We start from the raw sequence: 9,373 nt of genomic DNA, 5'->3' as shown, positions 1-9,373 counted from the left end.
CAAAATAATTCCTAGAGCAGATCTTTTAGAGATATCTGATTTTGATTTAAAAATTGGCAGTGTTGGAGAATCCACCTTGGTATGTAATGTTATGGTGTAATCAATTACCTTTACGGTATTGTTACACATATATACACACACACATAATTCTATTTGTGTTTCACATTCAGGTCTTCTCCATCTTAGAAAACTCTAGAAAGTTGTCTGTGTTCAGGGTGGAAAAAAAAATCCCACCTATACTTCTGCCAGCTTCAGCTGCACTGAAAGGAGCACTAGTGTAGACAAGGTTCTGGTAACTTCCAGCATTTTTACCACCATTACAGAGTCCCATTTATATAAAAATCTCTACTATGGCTACCACCAGAAGAGCTGCGCTAAGAGTGAATTAAATGTCTATTTTCTTAGGGTAAATAAGCACTGTAAGGACTGGCGACTAGTGACATGACATCTCAAGAGTAAAAGCAGAGCGGGAATGGATTTTTAGTCAAATTGCTTAAAACATGGTGGCCTTTGTTCTTAACACCTATTTAACTTCAGTGTCTGATTAACCTTTTGGAGAAAGTCTCTTAAAATTTCAAAGTTTATACCCCTTCATTTAAGCTGTGCCAGGGCACATTAAACATGCTTTGAGACAACTTTCAGAGTAGCAGCCGTGTTAGTCTGTATCCGCAAAAAGAAGAACAGGAGTACTTGTGGCACCTTAGAGACTAACAAATTTATTAGAGCATAAGCTTTCGTGGACTACAGCCCACTTCTTCGGATGCATATGTATCCGAAGAATTGGGCTGTAGTCCACGAAAGCTTATGCTCTAATAAATTTGTTAGTCTCTAAGGTGCCACAAGTACTCCTGTTCTTCTTTTTGCGGATACAGACTAACACGGCTGCTACTCTGAAAGTTGTCTCAAAGCATGTTTAATGTGCCCTGGCACAGCTTAAATGAAGGGGTATAAACTTTGAAATTTTAAGAGACTTTCTCCAAAAGGTTAATCAGACACTGAAGTTAAATAGGTGTTAAGAACAAAGGCCACCATGTTTTAAGCAATTTGACTAAAAATCCATTCCCGCTCTGCTTTTACTCTTGAGATGTCATGTCACTAGTCGCCAGTCCTTACAGTGCTTATTTACCCTAAGAAAATAGACATTTAATTCACTCTTAGCGCAGCTCTTCTGGTGGTAGCCATAGTAGAGATTTTTATATAAATGGGACTCCGTAATGGTGGTAAAAATGCTGGAAGTTACCAGAACCTTGTCTACACTAGTGCTCCTTTCAGTGCAGCTGAAGCTGGCAGAAGTATAGGTGGGATTTTTTTTTCCACCCTGAACACAGACAACTTTCTAGAGTTTTCTAAGATGGAGAAGACCTGAATGTGAAACACAAATAGAATTATGTGTGTGTGTATATATGTGTAACAATACCGTAAAGGTAATTGATTACACCATAACATTACATACCAAGGTGGATTCTCCAACACTGCCAATTTTTAAATCAAAATCAGATATCTCTAAAAGATCTGCTCTAGGAATTATTTTGGGGAAGTTCTACATCCTGCGTTATACAAGAGCTCAGAGTACATGATCACAGTGGTCTCTTCTGGCCTTGAAATCCATGAGTCTACAAAGTAACAAAATAGAACACAAATCCATATTTCTTTCCTTTATGGCACCATCTCATCATTATGTATCATCTTATGTATTTACTACTTCTTGCATTCTCTAAAAATGAATCATGAAATATGAAATCAGTCACATGAATAAGTAATTAAGGTTTAATTTAAAACTAGAAAAAACCTTGTAAGTTTACAAATAACACGAGTGACCTTGCACCTTGAAAAATCCCCTTTAGACTCATGTAAATCACAGAAAATTTTGGTTCTTATAATGATCTACATTTAAGTCTCAGTGTATAAATTATGTCAGTCAACTTTGATAAATACAGCTCTCCGTCACTGTCACTTCTCATTTCAATGTCTTTGCCCAACAAATACTGTTGAAAAAAAGGATATTTTCCTTGAACATTTGAAATACTCTGTATTCTTTCATCAGAAAATGTTTCATTTTCCTACATTAGACAAAAAAAGCAATGACAACAACTGCTTCTTGGAATTTCTTATTTTCTAAAGCCAACGAACAAATCATAAGAGATCTATGACTAGCAAAGAATTTAAATTAGGGCTGTAAAAGCTTAAACGGTTAACCGGTAAGCGTTAGGCTCAACGTTAATTGGACCTTAACTGTCAACCCCAGTGGCCGGCGGCACCCCATCTGCAACAGGCAGGTGGGACCCCAGCCACAGCTGCACCGGAGTGGCCCCAATCCCAATCCCATCCGCAGCGGGCAGGCAGGACCACAGCCCTGGCCCACCAGCCCACCGAAGTGACCTCAGTTAATGATTAACCAGTGAAATGATATAATTTTAATCGTTTAACCGGCTAACCTTTTTAACCAATATTTACATCCCTAATTTAAATAATATTCCAGAGTAATTCTCTTATGGCAGCACCATTCTCATTGATCTAAACAAGAAAAAGACTCTCTTTGGTTAAACTATTTCCTAGAGTCAATGCAAATCTGTTGATCTACACAGCACTTTCTGCAGACTATGTACGGCACGTCTTAGATCTTACAGTAATTAACTCTTGGCTTTAATACAAGTAGACTATTTCAACACTGCATGTAATTCAAAGAACTCATTTTCACTAACATTTGTAACAAAATACAAGCTGTATTCTACTTTGCAATCCTCACTATAGTGAAACTTGTAAGACAAAAATTCTTACTACAACAAATGTTCAAATAAACAGGAATTGTGCAAGCGGTAGGTGAGAGAGCTGAAAGGAGCAGAGCAAAGAGAGCACATGCAGCCCACTGCAACCTCACATCATGGCCAAGTGGCTCCATGCAGCTGGTACCTACTGACCTTGTGTCCACAGTCTTCCCTCATAGGATTCACACAGAGAAGCCAGTGTAAAAAGGTTTGTGCTATGGCAACTGGGGAGGGCTCCTTAGGGAAATGGCAATGGCAGGGCCAGGGCATCCAGGGGATTCGCTGATTCACGCAACTCTCAGGCAGTCTTTATGGCAGGGCCCTTAAAAAGCCCCAGAAAATGTTTAAAGCCATTCTCCTTTGGTAGAGGGCAGTTGTACTCATACAACGTATTATTACTGTTCACAGACGTCTATATAATAAAATAGTTGCTTAAACATTTTTGAAGTGACCCATCTATTACTAGGAAACAGAAAGCAGCAACAGAATTGGCTAAATGAAAGTAAGTCTCCACACAAATCTTCCCTTGAATCCTTAGGGTATGTCTACACTGCAATAAGACACTTGCAGTTGGCCCATGGGTCTCAGGCTGTGGGGCTCTACAATTGCAGTGTAGACGTCCTGGCTCAGGGACTCCTAGATCATTAGGCCTGTTAGGCCTCTCGTTCCACAACTCCTGGCCCGTCATAAAAAAATAAATAAATAAAATCAAAAGAATAGTGGAGTCTTGACGTTTACACTACATTCTGCTGTTCCACTCAGCAATTTAGTTTTTTTCTATAGCAAGGCCACAATTTTCCAAAGTAAACACTGATTTTGTGTTAACTTTTAAATGCCCAATTTGACACCTAACTAGACCTGTGTGAATAACTGATTTTTCTGTTTGCTGGCAGTTCTTAAAATTGGATCAAATGAAATGTTTTGTTTGACCTGAAACTAAATGTTTTGTTTCATTTTGAAACTTTTTTAGATTATTTTAAATAAAATTGAAGGAAATCTAAAAACAGCCTTTTTGAATTGAAAAATCAAAATATTTTATTTTGAAATTGTCAAAACAAAACATTTTGATATTTTTTTTTAAATGTGTATTTTTTGTTGTTGTTTTTTTTAACTGAAACAATTTGGCAAAGTCAACACACTTTCAACTTAAGGCCTGATTTTGCAGCTGTGTCTGTGCAAGCATATCCCTGCTGCCCCTGCATGAAACCTATTGACTTCAGCATTATTCTGCACAGAGATCCACTTTGTGTGGATGCAGTTGCAGAATTGGAGCCATGGTTAGTAAATGCAGTGTAGAGAGTAGGGATGTAAAAGGTTAAATGGTAAGCATTAGGCTTACTGTTAACCGGACCTTCACCATTTACCCTGGTGGCAGGCCGGCTGCCTGGGCCGGCAGGACCCCGTCCACACCAGGCAGGCAGGACTCCAATCCCATTCGCGCCGGAGCAGCCACAGCCACACTGGGCAGGCAGGCAGGACCCCAGTCCCGTCTGCGATGGACAGGCGGGACCCCAGCCCCAGCGGGCTGGCCGGACGACAGAACCCCGACCATGGCAGGCTGGAGCGACTCCAGCCCCAGCTGTGCCGAGCCAGCAGGACCTCAGCCCCTGCCTCCCGGCGCTGGCCCGCTGGGGTGGCCTCAGTTAAAGGTTAACCAGTTAAACAATATAATTATAATCGTTTAACCGATTCACTTTTTTGACCAATATTTACATCCCTAGTAGAGAGGGCCTTGAATGACAAAAAACCAACTATGACAACAGCAGAAACCCCTTGTAGCACTTCAATGGCAAAACTGTGCCCCTGCCACATCCCCTGCATCAAAGGAGGACCCTAAACTCAGTGGGTTCCACTTTGTGGGGTTAGCAAATTACGAATCTGCAGAGAGGTACTCTGAACTGCCTGCAGGTATCAGAGGAGTGCACTCTGATTCCTGTACCTGCAGCAATGCATTGGAAGATTTGAAGGCAAGTGAGTAATCAATTCACCACTACACGTTGTCTGGTCAGAATGCCTCACTTGGGGGGGGGGGGGGGGGGAAACAGATGTTGAATAAGCTAGGGCCTCAATAGTGGCTATTGATCCTCAGTAGTGGCTATTTGCCTGAAGCAGAGAATTCTGGCTCTCACAGAGCAAACCTATGTAAAGTTTGTTTGCTCAGGTTTAGCAGAGTGGTTAAGGATCTGCTCCAAAACATGGTTGCAGAAAGCTGCACACAGTCAAAAGGTAAGTTTAGAACAGTGTTTTCTGAGTTGCTTTGTTTTTTAAGAACAACTAAAGCTATAATAGTTATTTTAGCTGGGCAGGAAAGAAAATGGCTCCTTTCACAAAGAATGAGCTTTTCAGCTCTGCTGGACACGAAGGATATGTCTACACTGCCCCAGGCGGCGGGGCTTCAGCTTTCTGCCTGGGTCCCCAGCAAGTTTATTGCCTGCTCTGCTGGGCGGACCCCCTGAAACCTGCTTGCTGCCCCCCAGTGGGTCCCAGACCTCTGGTTGAGAACCACTGACATAATCCATTCACGTGCTAGGGCAGGTATAGTCCTCCTCCACAGGATGCATTATATATTAATATCAATACATTAGATCTAAGCCAAAGTATGCACCATTGAAATTTATGATCACTGCATTATCTTGATGCAAAAGAATTATGCGCTGGAGACTGCATGGTGTCTAAACCTCAGAACACATTACCAAATAACATATACCTTAGACTGACAGCACAGAAGATTTTCATTTATAATTAGCTTGAGGGCAAATAAGAATTGACAAGAAACTCTGATTCATTTCATGCATCTTTTGTAACCTCAGTACCTCTGCAAAAAGCTGATATAAAATCTTACGACAGCTGAGAAATAAAAGAATACAGAGTGGTTCTTCGAAAACATATGCAGCAAGTTTCCAAACATTAAGCATCAAATACAGGCTTGATTTCTATTTCGTATAAGAATGAGATTTTAAACAGAAGTGCTGACTTAAGCACCAAGATACCACAAGTTCAGAGCCAAGCAACCTACAGCTTTTGAGGTAAACAAGCCACTTCCCTGTTCAATGAAAATGTCTGAGATTTGTATTTACCAAAAACAAGCAGCCAGCTCAAATATCCTTTACATGTTGATACTGGCAACACACCAAGAGGTTCAACTCAGTGCAGCCAAACTGCTACAACAGGTGCAGCACAGACCAACAGCGACCTCAAAAAAACCAAAACCAAATAATATGATTGTGACCAGAAGACAAACACAACAACACAAAACGTATTACTTTACTCCACCTGAACTGCCTGAGGATAGGACTCCCAGTGCAAGGTTAAACTATGCCCTGCCCTCATTAAACCAAACGAGCAGCCTCTCCTTTTCGCTGGGCAACAGCAGGAGTGGAGCGGGTGAGAGAGAGAACCAGATTTGGACTGCAGGGGTGGAGCAAGGGGCACAACAGCCAGCGGAGGCAAACAGGGCTGGAAGGGGAAACACTGATAAAGCTGTCAAAGAGAGACGGGAGGCGTCTCTTCCAAAGCATCTCACGCCAAGGCAGAAGTTTTGTAATGGGTCTGATAAGAGCTTAAAGCTCTCTGTTTATTTCATTTTTCTCCAGCGCTCCTGCCTTCAGTTTGTCAAAGCTGGAGAAATCAGCCGTGCCTAGGCCTTTCCTTCACTCCTCTCCCAGACCCTCCCTCTGGGCTCCTTTAAGCTGCTGCACAATCCGACGGGGGGAAAGTAACCCCAGGGAGGATCAGCACTTTCCCAGCTCTCCCCTTGTGACCGTGAAACGCAAGCAAAAACCTGCCTCTTTATATGAAACAGGGACTGGCACAAAGCAGGTGCGGTTTGTCTGCAGGCTTCTGGGGGGCTCATGTCCACACAGGTTCCCCTCTCAGGGCAGGTTCGCGTGTTCACACGCGGCGCGGACTAAGCACCCCGGGAGGCACGGCGGCTGGGGGGGGTTCACCCCACCCCTCCGCCAGGCTAGGGCGGCTGGCAGTGCGAGCTCCTGCATAGGCAACAGCAGGGAGGGAAGCTGCGGCTGCTTTAGTGGGAAGGGTGGTGCGGAAACGCCGAGTCCTGGGAGAACCGGAGCCGCGTTGCAAAATGCGATCTGTGAAGCAACAAACCCACCCGAGAGAAGCGGCCAGACAGAGCCGGTCCCTCCCCAGCTCCGCGAGCAACCACTTCCCAGCCACCTACCACCCCCCTGGCCCTGCGCACAGATGCTACCAGCCTCCCCCGCAAACACCCTCCCCGGCAACCCGAGACAATTCCCCGCGGGCCTCCAGCCAACCAACCTCCGCAACACAACCCTGGGCCGGCCGGCGCTCCGCGGCACCGACCCCAACCCAAATCCTGGAACCGCAGAGGCCACTCACTCAGCCCGCAGGCGGCGGCTGCGGCTGCTCCGCGTCTCCCGGCGCTGCAAAGAGCTCGGCCAGGCAGCCGTCGGCATGCAACGTGCACGGGCAAAAGCTCCTACCTGCAAGGCTGCAACTCCTCCGCTCGCGCTCCAGTTCCCAGGGCCGCCTCCCGCTGTTCTGCGTGCCGCTGCTGAGGCGCCTGCAACAGGGGGCAGCAGCAGGAGGAGGAGTTGGTGCCAGTGTGTAACAAGTTTGGGTTGCCCCGCAGTATGGCGGCGGCTGCTGGAAGGGAGGAGGAGGGAGCTCAAGGCAGCAGCCTGAGGGCTTGTTGCCCTACCGAGAGCAGCTCCAGAGGGAGGGGATGCTGGGGGTTGTGACTTGGGGGGAGGGGAGCTGTAGGCAGCCCAGGCTCAAGCTGTGACAAGCGAGGAAGATTTTGATAGTTGTTTTCAGAGGGAGATTTTGGTCAATGGCTCGGGGAAGCAGGCACAGAAAAACCTGCTAGCCCCGGGCTGGGGGAGGGGAGAGCACTTGCAAACGCTGCTTCAAAATGATGATGGAGTGTTAGCTGCATGTCCGGGGGAGAGATTCAGACGTGTTTGTACACAGAAACCATGCTACATTTCCCTACGCTGCTACTGCTATCTGTAAGCACAGCGGGAGAGGAAGACCTTTCTTCTCAAAATACCAGGGCTGGAAATGGAAACCTCCAGAGCGGAGGGCTTTTCACTTGTAACAGACGTTATCTCTCATTTGTGTGCCATTTTATCCGGCCTTGAATCATAAACCTGGATGTCTTTCTTCTCACACACACACACACTGTATAATAACCTGGCTAACCCAGACAAGATTGCTCCTGCTGAATATTCACAAGTGCCCTGACTACTGTGTCATCTCCTGTATATAGAATGAAGTTATGTAGCTGAGACACTCTAGTGTGTGGTGGGGGGGAGGATACTAAACAAGAAAGGAACTGTCAAACACACTAAAGATTGCCTAGGTGTTGGGAGACCACAGTGACTAGATGTCATAGACAAACCAGTAGCCAAGGCTTACTTTACACAGGTACTTTATGGATATAATTTCATTTGGTGTCAATGGGACTATTCGGGAGGCACACACATAGTAGTTTTAGATTAATTCCTTCCACACATCATCTAGGCCAGGGGTTCTCAGCCTTTCCAGACCACTGTAGTCCCTTCAGGAGTCTGATTTATCTTGCATACCCCAAGGTTTATGTCACCTTAAAACTATTTGCTTACAAAATCAGACATAAAAATACAAGTGTCACAGCACACTATTACTGAAAAAAATGCTACTTTATCATTTTTACCATATAATTATAAAATAAATCAATTGGAATATAATACACCTCTACCTCGATATAACGCTGTCCTCAGGAGCCAAAAAATCTTACCGCTTTATAGATGAAATCGTGTTATATTGAACTTGCTTTGATCCACCGTAGTGTGCAGCCCCGCCCCCCTGGAGCACTGCTTTACCCCCATTATATCCGAATTCGTGTTATATCGGGTCGCGTTATATCGAGGTAGCGGTGTATTGTACATACATTTCAGTGTATAGGATACAGAGCAGTATAATCAAGTCATTTTATGTATGACATTTTAGTTTAGTAATGACTTCGCTGATGCTTTTTATGTAGCCTGTTGTAAAACTAGGCAAATATCTAGATGAGTTTATATATTCCCTGGAAGACCTCTGCATACCCCTGGTTGAGAACCACAGATCTAGGCACTATAGCCTTTGACAGCTGGCCCCCTCACCTACTGTGCAACACTGACTTTCTCCTACAGTGACTGCACTTTCCTGTTCCCTTGTCAAAGGGTAATACCACAATGGGAGGCTTAAAGTTGATTTGATCAACAATAAGCTCCAGGTGAGACAGCAAGGCATGCTGTTCCCTGGCACTAGCATGACAAAGCAGCATTGAGTGGAATGGCTTTTGCTATCTTTTTAGCTATTTTCAATAGCCATTTTTCTACTTCTGTGCTTCTTTATATGCTATGAAAAGGAAAGGGAGTATCCATTTTTCAACCAGAATGCAGCCACCCTTGATGAAAAAGATGGCAATTGCATACAATAAATCAACCGATCATTGATTATTTGGTTGTGTATCATTTGAGGGTACCTTAATGTACTTATATTGAAAAAATAGATTTGGTACCTTCAGAAACATATCAAGCTGCGCACTAGCTACCTATGTAATCATTTGATGTTATTTCATGACCCTTGTCCTCACT

At 44.4% G+C, this 9,373-nt stretch overlaps 1 protein-coding gene across 6 annotated transcripts in view; it reads right to left on the bottom strand.

The window, feature by feature from the left end:
* Positions 1 to 7,462, bottom strand: part of SEMA4D (semaphorin 4D) — a 149,533-nt gene extending 142,071 nt beyond the window's left edge. The window contains exon 1 of one of the 6 annotated variants that reach the window (XM_034774342.1): positions 7,232 to 7,462. The gene's annotated coding sequence lies outside the window, so the exon portion shown is untranslated. Of the gene's footprint in view, positions 1 to 7,046; positions 7,071 to 7,127; positions 7,152 to 7,231 lie in introns of those variants that run through there. The other 5 variants (XM_034774335.1, XM_034774343.1, XM_034774341.1 and 2 more) reach the window with 5 other exon arrangements.
* Positions 7,463 to 9,373: the final 1,911 nt, after the last annotated feature.

The sequence above is a fragment of the Trachemys scripta genome, chromosome 6, assembly GCF_013100865.1.
Source record: "Trachemys scripta elegans isolate TJP31775 chromosome 6, CAS_Tse_1.0, whole genome shotgun sequence".
Lineage (NCBI taxonomy): Eukaryota > Metazoa > Chordata > Testudines > Emydidae > Trachemys > Trachemys scripta.
This window is presented reverse-complemented; position numbering and strand designations above follow the sequence as displayed.